Consider the following 22,625-nt stretch of genomic DNA (forward strand, 5'->3'; position numbering starts at 1 on the left):
AATACGGGTACAAAATGCGTAGGTATACATAATTGGGAAAAAGTTTTCAATATCAGATATGAAAAAGTCTGTATTTATTTATTTAAATGCCATAAAATAGCTTTTACAAAAGAGTGATTAAAAAACAAATAATGTGTCCAAAAAAATATTATTGCAAGTGACACAGTTGTTAATAGAAGTAGATATATTACATTTAACATGGACATACAAGTTCAAGCCCAAAGTTTATTATATTTATAATATATAAATCGTGTTGATATTTTGTTGTATTTTCAATACCACCCACCAGATGTCGTTAAAGTGTGTAGTTCTAAGTTATTGTTGTCCAGTTTATGTAGTTTTAAGATATTTCCATGACAGAGACAAGATGTCGGCTGTACCTAAATGATTAAGAGTACAACCGATGCTATCCGATCCCCACCTAGGGATATAGTAGGCTTACATACCTACTGTACCTATAGTAGGTATGTAAGCCCAACTCGAGTGGCTTTTTTCGTTAGAATAACTCTTTGACCCTTTTAGAACGAACTCATGTCCTGCAACATTTTCATTGTAATTATCTTACAATAATAAAGTAACTCTTAATATTTAACGGGCCAAAATATTGTTGATAACTCCCTTATCTTAAGTATATTCCACACTAAGCAGACAATTAACAATGTAGCAGTGACTTCCAAATGGTTATTAGCATCTTTTCTATACTGTTTTCTTTCAGCAAAAATGAAAAATTAAACAAAAAATGACTCGTGTTTCAACTCAACTTCAACTCAATTGTTTCTAAGAATTTATTTCGAGATTCGTGTTACAAGTTTTGGGTTAAATGTACCTACTTAGTGGAACCGCGCAATGATTGCCAAAAGAAATAATGTTTGCCACAAAACTTTCAGAGGCTTGACAATATTGTTGACAGTTGCGGGGAACTTTAAAACCCTAACTGTCAAACTCTCTTCAAGTTTGACAGTTGTTGTTGTTTGATAAGCGAATAAACAAGTGTGGGGCAGACTTACCTCCTCAACACATCTAACCACTTACATACTTAAAACTTCTCATCGTTAATCGATATTTTTTTCCTTTTCTGACTCTTAAACTAGCAGTTCTGTGAACAATAGACCTCGCTTTAAAAAAAAATAGGTATTTATTTTTCTCTCGTTTAATAAATGGAATCGAAATTTTCATCAAAGATTTGTTAGTAGGTACTGAAATACCTACCAGATTTATTACAAACCATTTATTTTATGTAACATTTTATTTTATTTCTAATGAGGAATTATGTCATATGTCCAAGAAAATGTCACTGTCAAATTTTCTTCAGGCAGGTAGGTACCATAATATTGAAAAAAAATCGAATTGTAGTGGAATATACTCTCAGTATCGCCTTGGTGTAATACAACAATTCGGAAATGAAACATTGCGAGAAATGGCTTTAGCCGTGTTTGGTGATCAAATCTGAATAGCCAGGTACTTACCTCCTTCCTTTCCCCATTACATTCAGCCTCACTACATACCCCAGTTGGAAATGCCACAGTCTTGCTGCTCCAGTGGGTTGGGAGCAGTTGGGACTCGTTTGAGGTATTCATATAAAAAGTCCAAATACAAACAACGATTTCACATTTGAAATAATAGTCTTTTCTGAACCATTAAAACGGCCACCATCTTGGAATGGAAACAGAACGTACAGATTTAAAGACAGAAAAAATGCAAAACGGTCGAGTCGAAACAAGATACATTTTCGATTTTCTTGATTGACCGCTTACACCGTCGAATGAATGTGAGATTTCGTTTGACTTGCGAGAATTTTGTCGCTAGCGTTGAGAGCTAAGCAATTGCAAACGGAGTTATTTCATGCTTATACGATTTTTCATGGAAGGAGTGAATAAAATTATTGAATTACACAAAAATGGCAAAAAATTCATTACTTCACGTTTTCAACTGCTAAATATAGGAACGCTTCATTAAATTTCAGAGTGCGTTTTAATATATTATACTTATATTGCAAAATAGTTTCGTCTGTCCGAATGTAGTAAAACTATTGCATCTTCACGTTTCAAATAGTGAAAGATCTTGTATTGCAGCAACTCCTTGAAACGTGCAGAGAATTTAAGGTCCCAAGCTATGCTGATATTACACTTCCTGGACTAGTCAAAGGAAAATACGTGTCAGATAACAGTGGTAAGGAAGTGTTAAAGTTAATGGTTTCTCTCAATTTAAATTTAATGAAAATGTTAAGTTCAAATAAGTTTAAATGACTTCATTGAGGCTGTGCTTGTGTTTAGAAGGTATTGGAAAGAAATCCAACAGAATTACGTCACACGAAACTGTTATCTTTATTGAGATGCGGGGTAAGCAGTAGTTCGACGAGTAAAACAATATGTTTAAATGCTTATGTAGAAAGGAACAGTTTTACGATATCATATTATACAAAACATTTATGTGAATGCAAATGGAATTAGGGGTATGTTAAGTAAAACCTTCCAGGTTTATATAGAACCAGAGATCTTAAGATCGAACAGTGGACAAGAATCGATACTGTCCAAAAAGTCTTCTTTAGTGCAACGTATATTCTTTTTAATATCGGATTCTATGGATATGAAAAAAATAGTAGTTTACTCTTTGAAATTTTTTTTTTCCATTTTTTAAATTATTTTCTTATTACAAGACATTTTTTCACACTTACTAGTATATTTACATAAGCGTGACTTAGGACAGGTTGTTTCGGAGAATTTGAACAATTCATCAAATTTCAACGTTCATTTTTGGGTTCTGTGAACGTCGTATTCAAGTTCTGTTATTACATAATTATAGGCTAGTTGCTTGAAAGAACAGAAATAATAACATAACTTAAAAAAATCTTTCACAGAACTTGAAAATTAACTTTGAAATTTGAAGAATTGTTCAAATTCACCAAAACCACCCGCCCCTAGTGGCCTAAAATGTTGAACAAAAGATAAACCAGACCGTTTATAGGAAATGCAAAATGATAAAAATTAGTAAAGACAAAAAACTGTTATTATACATTGAAGAAGAAGATAATACTTATAAATCTAAACGATATATAACACAATAAGACACAGAAGAAAAGGTAATGGTCGCAACTGGGAATCAAACCCAGGATCTCTAGCTTACCGGGAAAACGCCTCTAACCACTCGGTCATTGGGATCTTATTATTTTTTTCAATCTTGTATTTGAAATTCAGAATTAACAATATTATATTCAACTTATTTTTCTGATATTTTTGGCAGCTACTAACTTTCTAAAGAGTTTTTATGTAATCTAGATAGTGTCTCGGATAAATATTCGATTTTATTTATTTATATATATATTGACACTTATTGACTTTTTATAAAAGTCTAAATGAATATTCAATTTTATTGTAAAAACTTTTGAAGGTTTTACTCATTGAATTATTATATTTATATATGACTAGCAGTTAAAAACCCGCTCCGCGGGTTTTTTTCTGCTAGGCCCTGCGGGCGGCACTTAGTTGGGCTTCACCCAGTTTAAGTGATACTAACAACAGTTACATTTAATAGGTAGATATTAGGTCATTTACAGAGAGAGGGTGAGTATATATTGTTAAAACACGGAACAGGAAGGCGTTTAGGCATAATAAGAATGACAGTTGTTCGGGTAAAAATTTACCTTTCCCGAATAATTGCCTAAATGGCTAAAGATAAATTAATATAGGTAAATATTCGGAATCGCTGGACACGGAAAATAGAAAATATTTTTAAATAATACCTTCTGATTTACCTTAATTACTATAAAAGGAATCGAACAGCATTTGGGAAAATTTTAATTTTAGCTTTTTAATTTTTAATTACGTAAAATGAAAATTCGCTTTCGCTGTATGGGATGACAGTCTGAATAATTTCTGTTGATAACATTTTCTTTTGTCGGTATTCCTGAAATGAGCGGCTAGAGACAATTGAAAAACGTAAATTAAAAAAAAAATATAATGTAATACAATATTCCGGCAAAATAGTGCCTACTTAGCACAAATGATTTATTTGACTATTATTTTATTTAACCTCACCTATAATAACCTAACCTAACCTATAATAATCCAACCTAACCTATGTCCTACCTAACCTAAAATAATCCAATCTAACCTATATTCTATCCTAACCTATAATAATCTAACCTGACCTAAGCTTACCTCACCTATAATAATCCAACCTAACCTAACCTATATCCTAACCTAACCTATAATAATCCAATCTAGCCTAACCTAACCTAACCTAACCGAACCAATCCTAACCTAACCTATCCTAACCTAACCTAACCTATACAAATCCAACCTAACCTATAATAACCTAACCTAACCTAACCCATAATAACCCAAACTAACGTTACCTAACCTAACATAACCTGACTTATCCTAACCTATAATAATCCAACTTAATCTAACCTTACCTATAAACTAACTTGAACTATACTAATCCAACCTAATCTAACCTAACCTAGCATAACCCAACCTAACCTATCCTAACCTATAATAACCTTTTTTTTTTAAATATTTCCTTACTTGTAAAAGAAACCAAAATACCAAAATAATATTTGCATAGAGTAAATTATGGTAAAAATTCTAGACACTCATATCAGGAATACCAAAAAAAGAAAATGTCATCAATAGAAATTATTCCGGCTGTCATCCAATACAACGAAAGCAAATTTTAATTTTACGTAATTAAAAATTAAAATGCTAAAATTCAAAAATTCCCGAATGCTATCAGATTCCTTCTATATTAATTAAGGTTAATCCGAAGGTTTTACTTAAAAATATTTCGTATTATCCTTGTCCAGCGTTTCCGAATAATACCTTAATATATATTATATAAATATTTATACCTGGCAAAATGATTGTTTTATTATACATTTAAGTACATGTCAGATTAGAGATTTATTGGCTAATTTTACAATCAACGAAGCGTTTCTATCTTCCGATTGTCTTTCATGTTATTTTATTGGGTTGGCAGTGCCTATACTTTCGCGTATATCATATCGGTGATCTGTCAAAATAATGCGAAATTATTATTTACGTAAATAATATTAAATATCAATATTTTTCAAAATCGTACATGCAAAGAGTTGTTGTTTATTGTCATTAAGTTGAATGAAATGTTTGTTTTATTTGTAAATGCGTATTAAAACGGTAGTTTCACGTAAATAATTATCCAAAAATTATATGAGCAGAAACGATGTTTTTGAAGAAATATCGTATTACATGTGGCGATTTTATTTCAGTATGAAATCGTGTCTTAATCTTTAAAGTCTTATTTAAACACAATTTAAATTTGACCAATCAGAGGGCCTACATTATCCAGACGCTGGAGTATTAATACTATCAGATTATTATTATTATTAAAATACTTGGAAAAGCAAAAATTCGATATGGAAGAGTACTTAAATGGAATTTAAGAACATACACGCACATTAAAGAAATGGCACTATAACATTAACTAAAACTGTTTTGTAATGTAGGTAAATTACTTTAATGGGAGGGTCCCCATTTGGGTTTCCATTGTGATTTTTTCAATCTGTTTTGATAAGTCTTATACCCACACAGGGCTGAAAGACCCAATCAGTTGATGCAATCGGGGGATAATAATGATTATACCCTTCCAATTGTTTTGTTTTAGGCTTAGCCGGAGAAGGGTCAAACGCGTGAAGCGTATCAGATATCCTACGACAAGGGTCAAATTTGTCAGAGTTGTGCTAGTTATAGTTGACCCCTGAAGGTATCAACTGATAGAAATGTGTTGTGAGCGTGTTTGGGTGCCTCGAGAAAGCTTAAATTGACTTACTCTGGTGTATTTGATCAAACGTTTTCAAATGTCGATAATCTTTCCTGAACAACATTTCATTGATTAGTCTCAGGTCCAGAAGTGGAAAGGTTCTTTGTAAATTGATATCAACCGTTTTATTTAAAATCGGAATGGATTATTCTTTCGTGCCGCAGACGAAGCAAAATTTTATAATCCGTTCATTTTATACCCTCTTCTTTGAATTGGTCTCAACGCGAAGTGAATGACCTAGAACATACTATCAATTATCTCCTAGAATATACACGTTTGTACAGCTGCACAACACCATTACGAATACCAGCCTCAAAGCTATTTAACGATTTACCCGATGTAATAAAAAGTGAGAAAAGCCATTTAAAAAAAAAAACACACAAAAAAATGTCACATTTTTTAACTATAACAGACTGATTGATATTTAACAAACGATTTCACATATATTATTTGGCCGTTTCTTTTGCTATTCTTTTACTGTTTTTCTTGTATTTTCACTGATTTGCTTAAAATCTAATATTTTATTTACTAGAAAAATTGTTTAATTAGACATACCTACTATTTTTGAGCAATAGACTAGAGCGAGTAGACTATAACATAAGATAATATTTGTCTGCAAACTAGGAAATAAAATTGCTTAAGAATGTTATGTAACAAAATATCAATTTATATCCTTTTCTTGTAATTTAAATGATATATATTTTTTAATGCTTTCGTTAAGGTTAAATTAATACTGTAACCTTTTTATCAATGTACGATTAAAAGTTCGTGCAATATCCCTTCACGTTCGCCATTTACATATAAAGACATATTGTTCATCTGAAAAGGAAGGCTCTCTTTCAGTTAAAGTGATGAAAGAACCTTTGAAATCCCTACCCACTACTATTTTTCCCCATTCACTGGAATAAGAATCATGCATCTGAAAATACACACCTGTGCTGCTACGTACGGGTTGTTCTCTCAATTTATTTTCGGCCATTTTTTTCTTTTTCCATCTTAATGTTTCTTTCCCTCCCACCTTAGATGTTCAATAATATATGTAATTAATTTTCTTTATACGTTTCCTTCGGCCACGAAAAAAACAGGGAAGCCAATGATCCATTGTTGTTTTGGTACTTCAACTCTTGGGTTGTACATAGAGATAAAATATTAAGTGAGGTTTATCTAAAAGGTAAAGGTCGAGGGGTAAGGATGACGACTAGCAAGCTGGAGGTCGCGGGTTCAAATCCCAGCGTGCGCAAGTAAATTTTATTTGAATAATTTGTGGTATGAAACAAATTACTCATTTAAAATAATAAACATTTGCGGCACGTTCCCGAGATACTGGTTTAAGACCACTATTCACAATTCGAACGTTGCTTGAAACGGCTTTGGCCGTGTTTGGTGACCATATATGAAAAGCCAGGTACTTAATCTTCCCCATCTTGTTCCCCTCCACACTATCTTCAGTCTCACAACATACCTCGATTGGAGATGCCATAGTCTCACTGGCTCAAAAATAATGGGAGCAGTTGGGCCTCTTGCGCAGTTTAACACTAAAAAAAACCTGTTACTACATTTGAAGATCTACATCGTCATTGAATTGCTGTGCCCCAAGACACTTCATCATGTACGTGTAAATATGGAGATCATCACATATCTTTGTTTTGCACGAAATTGGCTAAATTTGAATTCTATCTAAACACATACATAATTACATAATAATTACCCTGAAATGAAAACAAGATAAATATTACTCGAAGATTCGTTACAAATCTTTGTTTATCTTTACAGTACTTTGTTTATCTTAGCTTATTAGAGAAGCATATGTTGTGGGCACATCTTGTGTGTCAAATTTTCCCCACTTCTGGTAAAATTGATAAAAAAATTTGAATGCAACATTTATTTCTTAAATATATGAAAATTTCAATGACCTGTCTAAAGCCTGGGGTCGAAAATCCGTTTTTTTAAATAACCAAAGACAACGTTTCTCATAATTATCTATTCAGTGTTTTTGGTTATATTGTGTTACACACTTACAAATTTCACGTAATATTTTCAAGAAAATATTTAAAAAAATATATAAGTACTAAAACATAGAGGGTATTTTTATAATTCATTTGAATATGAATTGTTAATGCCAAGTTGCGATGCCTACTTAGCTATTCCAAGTACAATTAATTTTGTGGGTAACAATAACTCACCTCAACTCACCTCACACTTCGATTTATGACAGGTCTTATACAAACCTAGTATAAACTAGTTCAACTATTGTTGGCATATATTTCTTTTGAATTATGTATTGTCTTACTTCACTTATATTAATAACTGCATCACACTTTTTGTTTACACATAATTGTTCTTTAATTTATTGCTATTATTATACTGTTTACCACTTTACGCTTGTAATTCTATTATCACTGTATTGTAAATGCCATTATAGGGCGTTTGAGTAAATAAATAAATAATACTTATTCATATCATATAACTTTTTATAATTATACATCAATGTTTTAATTTTAAGATGTACCCCATAAAAACAAAATAGATGTGTAAATGGAGAAGGGGAGATGTTATTTTATTAGTTAGAAGTTTTTATGTTGTTTAAGTTTTTTTTTCGTTTTTGTTATTTTTTTTTCATAAATCTTATTAAAGTTTTCGGTATATTGTCTGTATTTTGAATTCTTGAACGTTGTTATCAACGGATCTTATCTTTTCTGGAAATTCTTTAAAGAATTTTGTTCCTTAACATTTGTAGTTTGGTTGACCTATATTTTATGGATATTCGAGCAATTTCGTTCTTGGATCCAAGCAAAGACAATTCGGCAGCATCCTTAGCAGTTCTTTATAATAAAGTCCCAAGCTTTCAGAGAATGCAAGGTTTTGTACCGATTACAACATATCGAAGGAAACTCGTTTTCAGCCGGAATTGAACGATTGCAACAGATGTGACCGCTCTGGGACTTATTGCGTTTTTGTTCTGATTCGTACATGAAAAATATTACTGATGATTTGAACCGTTAAATATGTTTATTATATTTAAAATGACTTGTGAAAAATTACACATCTTCCAAAAAATAATTAACGAAACACGTGTTGCGTAAATAATTAGTTTTAAAAAGTACATAGTTAGTATTACTCATTAGATTTTTTTTTATTAGGCAATTCACCCTAAAAAGAGTGCTATGTGACTCATTAGATTTTCACGCCCGTTCAATGTTGGTGTGGTAAAACCGGCATCGAGCCTGGTTTAATACCGTTTTAACCAAACAAACGCCATTGTATTAAGACAAGTCTTTCACTGGTCTGACCTTACGCGCCGTGTAATATTCACAGCTTGTTTTCTCTTCTACAGAAGAGTTATTGGTGGCGATTTGCATCTAAAGATTATCTGTGTATACTAACTTATTGGTCGTATTTATACTAACACCTTCTCATTTTGGGAGGTAGTTATGGGAACCGCTGCTACGGGAACCATTCATTAGAAAACCAACACCTCTGCCGTAGGTCACTCCAAGTGATTCGCTACGTTTGGTGACTTAGCAGGGGTGCCCGGGTTCATAGAGTGAGTTTTGTCCTGGCCGTGCGGCGGTCGCGTTTGTCGATTGAGAGGGACCCTTTGACCTCTCGTACTAGACTTTCTCAACCCATCACCTTGCAATGCAGTGGGAGGGATAGATCAATACATCTGTCACCCCTCATACCCTTTTCCTTTCAAAACCTTTTCTCCTTAATTTACTTAAAATTCATTGCTCAGCATCCCGAAAAATACTCTCAAGTATCAGATACCTCCAGTTAAGAATTTGGACGTTTAAGGGATTCTTTCGACTTTCAATTTGTTAGCTGTCTGCTAATACTTTTTTATTTCTTTCAAATAACGCAAAGTGTTGCAAAATCCAAAATCCCAGCTGCTTTAAGCAAAGGAAAAATATTTTTATTATTTTATTTTACACATTTCAAACCACGTAAAATTCAAATACTCTTCGTAACGTTCAGGCGCTGCCCGAAAATCCCTACCCGCATCTCGGTTAGACGAGAACAATGTCTTTCTAAGAATTTGCACTAAAAGGGTATTTGTCAGAATACGTACGTGACCAAGAAAAATCTCTTGGTTTTCTGTTATCTAGGACCCGGGCTCAGATGTTAAAAGTTTTAGAAGAAAAATTCAATGGGTTTGTGTTGAAGGTTGTAGGCGTAGCAAAAATAAGTAGCACAAAAATACAGATAGAAGATTTATTGGGTCTCGTACAATTAAAAGAAATAATAATCAGGATAATTTTTTCAAGCACAAACTTATTGACATATTGACCATAAAAATATATAAGTGAATACCCAAAAAATGATTACAATACGACGTATTTGGTGTTTTACTGTTAGATATCTTGTGGAATCATAAAAAATTCCGACTTTCTTTTTTGAATTTTTGACAATTTGGTTGTTCTTTTTGAAGTGAAACTTCTTTACGCGCGTCATGCAATTTCGAGGACCGGAGTAAAACCGACTCATGACCGAAACGAAAATGCGGGTACCCCCACCACCGATTAAAGTTCATTTGATCTAGTCAAAGTTTTGAAGTAACATATAAATGCTTCTTAGCTCATCCCGACAACTGGCGTTGGTGGTGTAATGGTCAGCATAGTTGCCTTCCAAGCAGTTGATCCGAGTTCGATTCTCGGCCATCGCACATTATTTTTTTGTTTTTAACGCCTTTTTCATTCAATATCTTATTTTTTAGTAGGTCAGAACATTTTTTAAAAGAAAATAATATTGCAAAATAATAAAAACACTTATCTCACTGTGATAAAACATTACTCCGCTAGAGCGCGCTTTGCGTTATTGTGTTGGATTAAAATTATTATCTAATCCGTATATTATGATAATTGTATTACATTTATTTAATTAATTTATTTATTTTGATAATATGTAATAATTTACAGAAAAAAAATTAAAACTATCTCCCTCTGATAAAATATCCGTTCGCTAGAGCGCACTACGCGATCTTGTGTGGGATTCTATTTCTGTACATTGTACATTATTTTTAAAAATATATTATATTTTGGGTGTGATGTAGGTAACATTATAAAACATAACAAGCTCTCATATTTTCAGAACCTACATAATATAATCAATTTATGCGGCTTTGCTTACAGTTGGTGCTCAGCGTGGTTGGCTTTCAATCAGTTAAGCGAGGTTCGATTCTCGGCTGTGGCATTTTTGAAGTGAAACCTTGTTGAGGTGGGGGAGCCGCTCACGAACGTTCTCTCTCTTCTCTTCTTTCCTCTCTCTCAGACACCAGCGAACTGCGCCACGCCAAGCATCAGCTGAAACTAGAAGTTTCACTTCTGTCTTGCGTAGGCTTGACACACCCACTTTTTTGTTTTCCAGTTAAAAAATTGGTAAAAATAATGTACATGCCGCTGACATCTTGTATACAATTTAAAGTCGCTTAACCACTTAAGCATAACTAAATTAAGAATGACTTTTCTCAATAATTAATTTAAAACATATATCTTTTAATCATAGGTATTCTTTCGAACAAGTCGGTTCCCTTATCATTCTGTTTATAAAAGGAATGTATGGATGCATGGAGGTTAAGCTACCGGTTTTCTTATTTCCTCGTTTAATTAATCCACTCCTCTTCAAGACCCACATAGACAAATCCTTTTCTTAAGCCGCCTCAGAACGTCACGCACCGGGCTGGCAATATAGTTCACTTGGCTTAATGCTTCATAGACAAGAGAGCTTTTGCGAGGTGTTTCATAAAGAAAAACCACATTTAACGTGGGAGTTATTTACTTCATCCACAGAAAAGAGGACAGGTTAATGAAATAAAATAAGGTTTTTTCATCCTTTTTCTGCCAGTTCCATACATCACTTCCATACAACAGAGTAGGTACCAGCACTCTATTGTGGACTGCTAGCTTCGTTTTTTTGGACACTTTTACTAGCGCTAACTGCGTTCAGTCCTCTATTAATGGAGTAACCTGCATTTACCCTTTTTTCAATATCATAAACATACTTCCTAAATACACAAACTCATCAACCTGCTAAAAGTATTCCTCATTTACAATTATATTGCACACTGTTTTTGTACTCTTTCTTTCAAACACTATGACTTTAGACTTACTTAAATTCATCATTGACTCATTCTTCATACATACTTCGTTCATTCTAGACACAAGAGACTGTAGATCTTCTATACCGTTAGCCATCATCCTTGCATCATCAGCATACAACAGGCAACATACTTTCAGATTAATAATTCCACATTTTCCAATTCTAGCATACCACATTACGCAGATTTTTATAACACCTTTTGTGATATCAAATCACCTCGTTAAACCATCGTTCACCGTTTAAGTCTACTAAGTCACTATTTTGATTAATCTTTATAACGAATTGGTGTACATTATGAATACCAAACATATGCTTTAGATTAATTCAAGGTTTTCCTATCCTTTCGCTTGAGTAGAATATATAATAATAATATTATCGAACCTTCCCAAACCTGTTCACTACTGGGAATAGAATTAGATATAAACATAAACTGGAAATAACATGTCTCAAAAATTGTAGCAAAAATCAGTAGTTTTTCTTATGTTCTGGGTACCTTGAGAAAAATATTAAACACCGAATCAGTAATAGCCTCATACTATGGTTATGTATATTCAATAATAAAATACGGTATTATTTTTTGGGGAAACTCGGTAAACGCTAAAGATGTTTTCATCATACAAAAGAGATGCATAAGAAAAATTACAAACTCTGATCGTTTAGATTCATGTAGACCTATGTTCAAAAATCTGAAAATTCTGACAGTCACAGACATACATATAATGGAGTTATGCATGTTAGTGCGATCATCTACAGACAAGTTCCCACTAAAAAACTCAACACATAAATACGCTACAAGGCTCACAGAAAACTTATTAATACCAAAAGCAAACAAAACAATATTCCAAAAGGGACCATACTACATGGCCATTAAAGTATATAACAACCTTCCACATAACATTAAACAAATACAAGATACACACAAATTCAAATCGTTACTAAACACTTTCCTTGTTAATAAATGTCACAACACGTTGAGTGAATACCACACGTAAATGAAACGCCTATTTTTATTGGTATATATATTTGTATTTTTTTATTTTTTCATTGGGTATATTGTTATTTTATCTGTATAAACATTGTAATTATTATAATAAAACAAATAATATTATATAAACATTATAATTAAATAAATGTGGTTAGCTTGAAGAAATGGGGTCTACCCATAAGCTACACCTTTTGTAATTTTTATTTTACAATAAATAATTAAAAAAAAAATAAACATAAAATACAAATGTGAAATGTCACACCAGCGGTGACATTACAACAGTTACTATGCAAAATAAATGTCGGCCAACCCGATTGTTTACCATTTGGCGAAGTAGGTAGAGTTGCCAACTCCAGTTCCTGGGTAGGGAGGTTCAATACTCATTTAAAATATATTTAAAAACTTTATTTTTACGGGTTGATTATTTACGAGGTTGGTGTAGGTTCAGTGTTTGACATTGACTTCGTTTAACGGACACAGATACTTCGTTTAACGGACATACATAGTACGTTTAACGGACCTTAAAATATTTATGTTGGTCGTTTAAAACATTGAACACCTCCTACATAAACCTTGCATCCGTTTAGCAAAGTAACAATTCAGCTCTAAAGTCGTTTAGTTTTACAAGCGATTACTTTCCTTCAACGGCCTTTATTCATCACAAAGGAAGACATTATTTTATAGGTCATAATATGTTTCACAGTCTTTAAAAGCGCCTTGGGGTTTTTTTGTTTCCATTGTTTGTCCTAATAAATGACAAGTCATATTATATTCTCAAAAACATGGACAAGAGAAAAATAACGAACAATATTGTCGACCAGTTATACATTTCAAAATCATCGATCTAATATTACTCTTAGTAAACCAATTTGAAAGGAATTATGAATCAAAATGTTTTAAATGAATATATTTAATAAAAGTTTTGACCGCTTAGTTTTGGAGTTCATTCAATATCTTAGAAAGGAGAGGAAATTAAGTGAAGAATTTTAAATATAAGCTGCTCGATCAAACATTAATATGTTAGTTGTATACACTAAACATGTAAACTGTGATTCAATATTACTATTATTATATATTATGTCTTTTTTGCAATTTTTCTAAGGAAATACTAAATTTTTAATTAAAATATAAGTTTTTTTTAAATTAGTATACCTCATAAATCATATTACAAGCATTAGGATTTTTGCTGAGAACCATTAAAAACTTTAATTAAATTGCTGTCAGAAACTCTTGTCTCATTAGTTCATAGCCAATTAGAGTATAATTCCGTTATCTGGTCACCTCACCATAAAATTCACATAAAAAATGTCGAAAGAATTAAGCGAAAGTTTTTACGGTTTTATATATATTCAGTTTATATATTTATTGTCCTGAAGAAGGTTGGGAAAAACCGAAACCGGTCGACATATATAATAAAATATAGTGGTTTAAAACAAAAAAAACTTTTTCATTTTGTATTATTCCATCCTGATTTCTATGATGTGTGCATGTACACTCACGCTAATTGAGGCACTAACAATTTTATTAGGAATTCTGTGAAACATTTCTTCGCAATATTAGTTTTTTACAAGCTACGGGAAAAATCCGCCATGTCATAGAGATGCAGACAGTGAGGGCATACGTGCTGAAAAACGTACTTAAAATTTAAATTATCGATCTTGTATAACCCATCCTTTCCACCGCCGCATCGCCCTTATCCGCACCCTGCCAAGGATGTGAACGTCCCTAGAAAATAAACTTGCCATACCCCGCGCGTCCGGAATGTAGGTACTATAGTATAAATAGATAAATGGATACTTCCATTTGCTACGTGGCCAGTGGAGCGGGGACCGGTCACTATACAGGGTGTATCGGCAAGTACCCGACAAACTTCAACCAGCTATTCCTCAGCACATTTGGAGTAAAAAATGTTATGGGCGCTTTGCTGTCCGTTAACATTTTTTTTCCATTAAAAACATAAAATAAATAAAAAATCCACACTCCGTCACTGTTATTTGCATTGTTTCTCGTGTACAACAGCTGTTATTAGCAAGTGTGTCAAAAAGTGTCCTCGCTCTTTCGTACACACTAAATAATAATAGTTAAAAATGAGACGAATGGTGCCGTGCCATTTCGTTGTGATTGTAAAAGAGCGCCAACGTAGGTACGTACGTACATTATTCAACTAAACTCTAACGAAATATTGCCAGATGGGTTTTCAAGCTTTGATAATGGATAAAACATTGGTGACATGTGGTGAAAAAATTAATAATAATTTTTTTATTAAAAAAAAATGTTACCGGACAGCAAAGTGCCCATAACATTTTTTACTCCAAATGTGCTAAGGAATAGCTGGTTAAAGTTTGTCGGGTACGTGCCGATACACCCTGTATACTGGTGTTACAAGGGGTGACGTCACCTGTACTAATGCCAAGGTCGACTAGAGTTTTTTTTTTTTTTTTTTTTACCGGCAGTTCGTTCCACAGCCGAACTGTTGAACTTAAGAACGAATCGTAGAAGCGACCCGTTCTCATGTGACAAATGTACATGCCTCAAGCGCGACAGCCTAATTACGAAGAACTGTCATTAAGTAAATTTCACGGTTTAAAATAGTCTACTAATAATTAATGTTCTTGCGAGAAAATAACACACAAATCATCAAAAATCGTTGCTCGATGGCACTGACTTGATCATACGACACAAAAAAACGTAACGCGGCTAGGCTTTTAGGTACTCTAGTCGGACTGTACCAAAGCCGTTGAAAGCCAGATTTTTGTTTTGTTTAATATGTTCTGCTGACTGCTGCTTCAAAGTACTCTATTATGATGGATAATTATAGGGGCGGAAAGCAAATTTATACCAAACAAAAGGTATTTTGTTGTCATTATTTATATTTAGCACAATTAAATTTCAATAGTTAGTAGTTTCAGAATAGCATTATTTGTCCGTGACAGTCGTTCTAGCTTTCAACGCAATTTTTAGCTGTATTTAATCCTAAGTCCACTTTATCTTGTTTTAAAACTTTACTGTCAACTGTACCTTGGCTAGGTTACGTCAGGTTTTTAAAATGGTTCAGGAAATTAGGTGACTACCACCTAACCTAGCTTAACATAACCTAAACACTTTTAATATTCCGATTATAATTAAAGATCAAAATATAACAGGTATGTATGTTCAGGTAAATTCTTTTGAAGAGATCCTTGCTAGTGTAGCGGTGTACTTAACGTTTGGTTGCAAATTCAATTAAAAAATCTTTTTCGTATAAATAAAACGTAAAGTACACACGGTAGAGCTTATCATTACATATAATTTCTTACAGTTCACCCAAATATATAATAAGTCGACGTAAAAAATATATAATATATGCCAGGGCTTCCCTAACTGTGAGTCGCGACGCCCCGGGGCGCCGCGGGATCATCCCAGGGGCGTCGTGAGGCAATCTTTATAGCGAGAATATCGTTCCATCAGCACTGCAGCGTTAAGGGTTTTATTACCGTTTGCGACATCATACTTGTGTGAGACAGGTTTCTCTGCAGTTGCAGTAATTAAGAATAAGTACAGATCAAAAATAAATTTAGAGGCAGAGACGAGTGGCGATTTCTAAACTTCAACCTCGTTTTGAGAAACTATGCTCAGAAAAGCAAGCACACCCTTCTCATTAATACCAAAGAAAAAAATTGCTTTTTTATCTTTTTCGTTTGCTTCCATTTTTGTTTTTATGTTGTGTTCTTTATTTTCTAATAAAAAAATTAGATACTATTTGGAGTTTTTCTGACAAATTGTTATTAGGTAACGTACCCATACTACGTTACCCGTTCAGGGGGGGGCTTCAAAATACTACGCTTAGTACAAATGAGCGGCGGGGGGCTTAGAAAAGATTTCGATAGTAAATCATAATTAAAAGCAAACAATAAAAACCTCAAATAAAATAAGTTTATTTTAACATCTATACAAACAAAAGGAATGCATGATTAAAACCATCTTTCATTTCCAACTGAACTCATTACATATCTGGCAACAGCTACTGCCAAAACATAAATCCCAATAGACCGGAGGCGGCCAAGAGAGATAATTGCAATTCTGCTTTGTATTAGAGGTCACAACCGTGTGGGAGGAGTGATCTAAATTACAGTAAATACTGCTTAGTAAATTAATCTTCAAGACTTCATCGAGCCACTGTAGAAATGTTGCTGGAAATAAATTCAACGTTTGTGACTTGTTTTGTTCTTATTTTGCCAAACAATAAAATTCATTTTTAATTAAGAATAATAAGTACGAAATGCATTAGTTTAAGCATTTTTTTACTCTTTGGACTTCTTCAAAAAGAGAGTTAAGATCACAGGTTTTTTGTTTTTGTTTCTTCTTTTTTAACATACTTAACCTTGCTTTTTCAATTTGCGTACTGTTTTGTATGTGAAACTTATTAATATGATATTTTTCTATTTTGTACTATTTTGAATGTGAAACTTATAATTTTGATATAAAATACTAATAAATAAAATAATTAAAACACTTTGTTTTTACCACGATAATCTTTATTTTTTATATAAAGTCAACATGTTTCGAGAACGATGTTCTCTTCATCAGGACAATTAATGTACTAAAAACTAAATTGTCAAGTATATAGAGACAGGTGTGGGTAGAAAAGGAAGTAGTGTGGGGGGGGGAGTTGAGGGGAGGGGTGAGAGGTGGAAAGGGGAGGTGCTTAGAAGATCAAAGACAAAAAATTACAATGGAAATATGTTTAAGACAGGGTTATTCACAAAATTAGTTTGATTATTAATAATATGAAGTTTGTTCAAAAAATTAAGGAACATTTGAAGTTGTCTTTTGGTACCGGTCCATATACAAAAAATGTCATCTACGTATCGTTATATATTTTTTTTTTTTAAAAGAAAGACGATCATTCCCGGGTTACGAATAACCTGACAATATTTGAAAATCTCCTACTACCACCACAGTAAGCTGAAAATGTTGCTTGTGTTGTGATGGAGGACATAGCCAGCCGAGGAATTGAACACACTACGCCTGAGTGGGACCCTAACGCGATGTCAACTTGGCCACCGACCGGTTTAATAACACATTTATTTTGATTTTTCATGACCGGTCGAGTTATTTAAATATCGAGTTGTCAAATTGTATGAACTTTGATTCAATCTGCTTTTAGTAAAATAATGCCATGGTTTGTAGTGTTTTTTTTGTTAAATCTATCACAACCACAGTATGTGACCTTTTTCATTATTTTTATTCCTTGCTAGAGCAATACCGATGAGTTACAAAACTTATTGTAGGACTAGAGCAACTTACGATTCATAGGAGGGAGTTAATAGGTACAATTTGACATTAGTATTTTACTTCTTCAAATTTTGCAATTTCACTTTGTGGCACCATTTTATTAATAAAATAATTAAAACACTTTGTTTTTACCACGATAATCTTTATTTTTTATATAAAGTCAACATGTTTCGAGAACGATGTTCTCTTCATCAGGACAATTAATGTACTAAAAACTAAATTGTCAAGTATATAGAGACAGGTGTGGGTAGAAAAGGAAGTAGTGTGGGGGGGGGGGTTGAGGTACGTACGAAATATATATATATATTTATATATATATATATTTCTGTACGTATCCGAAAACTAAGAACTATTTTTGAAGTGTTTTTTTTATACAGCTTTATATTTTAATTATTCTGTGGTTACGTTCTATATTTAATATAAAAACATAAATCTTGGTGTTTTTTCCTTCTAACACCATGAGGGTAAGGGAGGCACAACGTTTTATATGAGACCATATGAGCTGTTATGAAAAGCGAATAAATTAACTCTATGGATAATAGCTGTTGTTCCCAAAACCAATCAAATTAGTTTGAGGAGTGAAAAAGAAAAAATAAATTCATTGCTTAATTTTCCAATCTATTTATCTGTGAAATTCCAAAGTTTGAAAATTTTCCTGTTGACGCGAAGCTGAAAGCGGTAATTAATTTCAATAAAAAGCTATCTAGGGCGGAAAAATGATTGTGGTTTTTTGTGGATCTGTGAACCCTAAAGTTTTTAATGAAAGTCACTAAATCACGCGCGGTATCTCCTCCAAGCCTTTTCAAAATTTAATTGTTTTCCGTTTTTTGCGTTCCAGAGTCGCATTTATTGATGTTGAGAATACCACAGATGGCAGTGAAAAACCAATGGTTATTGGTTTACAAAGTTACGAAAAATATACAAAACATTGAAATTAGATAATTTTTATAATATTTTGTAGATAGTTGATTTTCAAATAAACTTGTTTTATTTTTTAAAACCTTGTGGCTTTTTTATATGGGTGATTTTTAATTCAGTTCTTGGAGGGTCCAATTATTCAGTTGTACTTTTTTTACCATCACCACCATTTTAAGTCATCATTGAAATGATAATAATTTAGGCTTGAAAGGAGTATAAGGTGAACATATGACGCAAATTTGAATTGAAAAAGAAGTCGGAGAAGACGCCCAAGGACAAGGTACGATCAAGAGAACCAGATGTTTGAGTCGGGCCATGTTAAGAGTCAGAAAAAAGAAGAATATGTGCGAAACAATATATAGATGTGAATTAGTCAAGGAGTGTGGGTAAAGACTGAGTGTTTGGCAGTTATCTGTGTTTACTCCTGCGGAAAACCGGCGTGATGGTTAGATAGTCAGTTAATAAGTAAGGGGATAAATATTGTGTAGATTTTACAACGAACAGAATACCCTTTTGCATTATTCCATTTTCAAACATTTCAATCCTAAATATAGGGATGGTAAGTCAAAACTTATGAAATATAGATGTGGTTTATTGAAAGAATTCCATTTTAAATAAAGTTTTCTGGAAAAACCTTGCAAATGCACTGGATGAAAGTAGGTATTGCAACTGTTTGAATAAAATTAAGTTTGTCTCAATAAATGTATTTTCTTTTACTGAAGAAATTGTGTTGTACATTCTGAAACAAGATGTTCGACTCTGGAGATGAAATGTAAAAAAAAAACCGTTCATCAAATGGGAACAATCAAATTCCTTATAATTGGGTGACTTTATTTGAATTGCTGTTTAATTGAAGAATTGGTGTAGAACGATCGAAGCTCAATTTGAAAATATATACAGGGTTCAGAGGCACGTACACGACAAACTTTAACCAGAGATTCCTGAGAATATGTGGAGTAAAAACTGTTGTGGCCACTTTGCTGTCCGGTAACGTTTTTTTTAAATAAAAAAATACTATTCGTATTTTCACCACATATTACCTCTGTTTTATACTTAGTCAACGTTTGAAAGCAACGTAGCGTTCATACCTACAATATTTGCAAGAAATTGCATTTCTAGAAAATTCATCAGTCTTACTTACTCGAAGACTTGGGTTCGAACTTTAGAAACCATTTTTTCTAGTTCTATGTGTTTGAACGGCCTGAAATTACGGAATCTCGGTTTAAATAATGGTTTGAAGCGAAATCAGTTACAATATTTGCAAAAAGTTGAATTTCTGGAAAAATAATTATTCTTACAGTCACCACTTGACACTTAGGTTCGAACTTTAAAAACGATGTTTTCTGGTTCTATACAGCTGAAAAGGCTGAAATTTCGGATTCGTTGTTTGAATCATAGTCTTAAACAAAAAATATATATCTATATTTGAAAAAAGTTTCATTTCTAGAAAAAACGAAAGTTTTACGGGCACTATTTGAAAACTTGCGTTCGAACATTAAAAGCCATTTGTTTTGGTTCTATTTTGCCGAACGGGCTGAAATTTTGGAATCGTGGATAAAATCATTGTTTCAAGGAAGCAGTTAAAATATTTTTTAGAAAATTCATCAGGTAAACGGGCCCAATTTGAAGTCAAAGGTTTGAACTTCAAACCCATGAATTTTCTAGAAATTCACTTTTTTGCAAATATTTTAATTGATTTAACTTGAAACCATGATTTTAACCACGATTCCAAATATTCAGCTTGTTCGGCACCATAGAACCAGAAAAAATGGATTTTATGTTCGAACCCAAGTCTTCAAAAAGTGCCCTTGAACCTGATGAATTTTCTAGAAATGCACTTTTTTGCAAATATTTTAACTGATTTCACTTGAAAACATAATTTCAACCACCCCGTTTTTAGCCCGTTTGGCGACATAGAATCAGAAAAAATGGCTATTAAAAGTCGACCCAGGATTTCAAATAGTGAACCTAAGAATGATGACTGTTGTAACAAACATTTGACTTTCATCTAATATTTTCATAAAGCAAGCTCGGCAAACATTCTCCCTTTTTCCATTTATTTTGAAAAAAAACCTATATGAATATTTTCGATTTTTTATAATAACTTCATTGGTAGTTCGCTTTATTGGTCGAACAGTTTCCATAGAATCAATAAGACTTCCTACATATGCTACTCTTTTTGAGTACTCTCCAAGAGCCCAATATTCAGTAAAAATTTGCTCTCTGATAAATTCTGGGATGCGTTCATTACATTTCATACGACAATTAGGTAAATTTTTCACGCATATTTTCCTCACAGTTTTACCCTTAAGGGTGGTATAAGATAGACCGGTATTCCTTTTTGTTTTCTTGTCTGCTGTATTTACTGGTATTCATAACCGCCTTTATATTACTATCAGTTTTATTTCCATTTTCTGGAGTGTTACAAATACTGATAACTGCTGTTAGTAGTAGATTTTGTGGTTCCGTATGGGTACTTAGTAAATCTTCACAGTGTGGGACATAGTTAGGGTCTTTATCAGTGTCGTCACTACTAAAATCGCTATCATGACTTTCAAAAATATTTTCGCTTTCAATCAGTTCTTCATTTCCATTTGCTAAAGGGCATTCGTTCATGAGAATGTCGTTTGAAGAGATAACTTCTCCTAGAATGTCAGTTTCATTATTTAATGCGGGCTCCAAAACAGTCTGATGGTGTCCATCTAGAAAATAGTTTGTGAAAATTATAATCATTATGTATAACTAAAAACATACACACACAATTATATCGTACAATATGATGAGAAATACAAATTGTATTTACAACATACCTAAAACTTGTAAAAAAATATTGTCAGACAAAGGCATGACGTCATAGCTTGTTGAAGGAATATTCATAGCTTGTCGAGTGGGCTCCAAAGCAACCTGACCGTACGTTCCTTTAAAAAATAAGTTCATGTAAATTAATATAATGTTATAATAAAACAGATCAAGCAAAATGAAAAATAATTCATAATAATTATGTTAAACTTATCCAGTATCACAATAACTAACATTTAATTTCCAATGAAAGATTTACGTATTTTAAATTTAAATAAAAAAAATATATATATTTATATATATATATATATATATATATATAACAATTGTATATATATATATACAATTGGTATATTATAATATGTACATTGTACATACCTATAACTTGTAAAACACTATCTGGTGTCGCGAAGCTGCGACTCCACTATATATTTTAGAGGTGGTGTGATATGTCACACGCCCAAAGGACCAGTCCCAAACTACTCCGAATGATAGGTTATGGGACGATTTTATGTATCCGACGAACTCGATGGACAGTGCAACAATCAAAAAGGTATAAATCTGGGCTTCTGGAGCACAAGATAAGCCCAGATTGGAATGCAGGAAAGATGGACTCACCCGTTGATGACTATCACACGTCTCCAGGAGTTTTGGTTGATTTCACTTCACACAATATATGTATAATCGCCCTGTCTGATATTAATTATCACTCCAAACTCTGATAAGCAACTGACACCACTTGTCAGATTTTACATGT

This window comes from Hesperophylax consimilis, chromosome 7 (assembly GCF_061612785.1).
Source record: "Hesperophylax consimilis isolate HC1 chromosome 7, BYU_Hcon_1.0, whole genome shotgun sequence".
Taxonomy (NCBI): domain Eukaryota; kingdom Metazoa; phylum Arthropoda; class Insecta; order Trichoptera; family Limnephilidae; genus Hesperophylax; species Hesperophylax consimilis.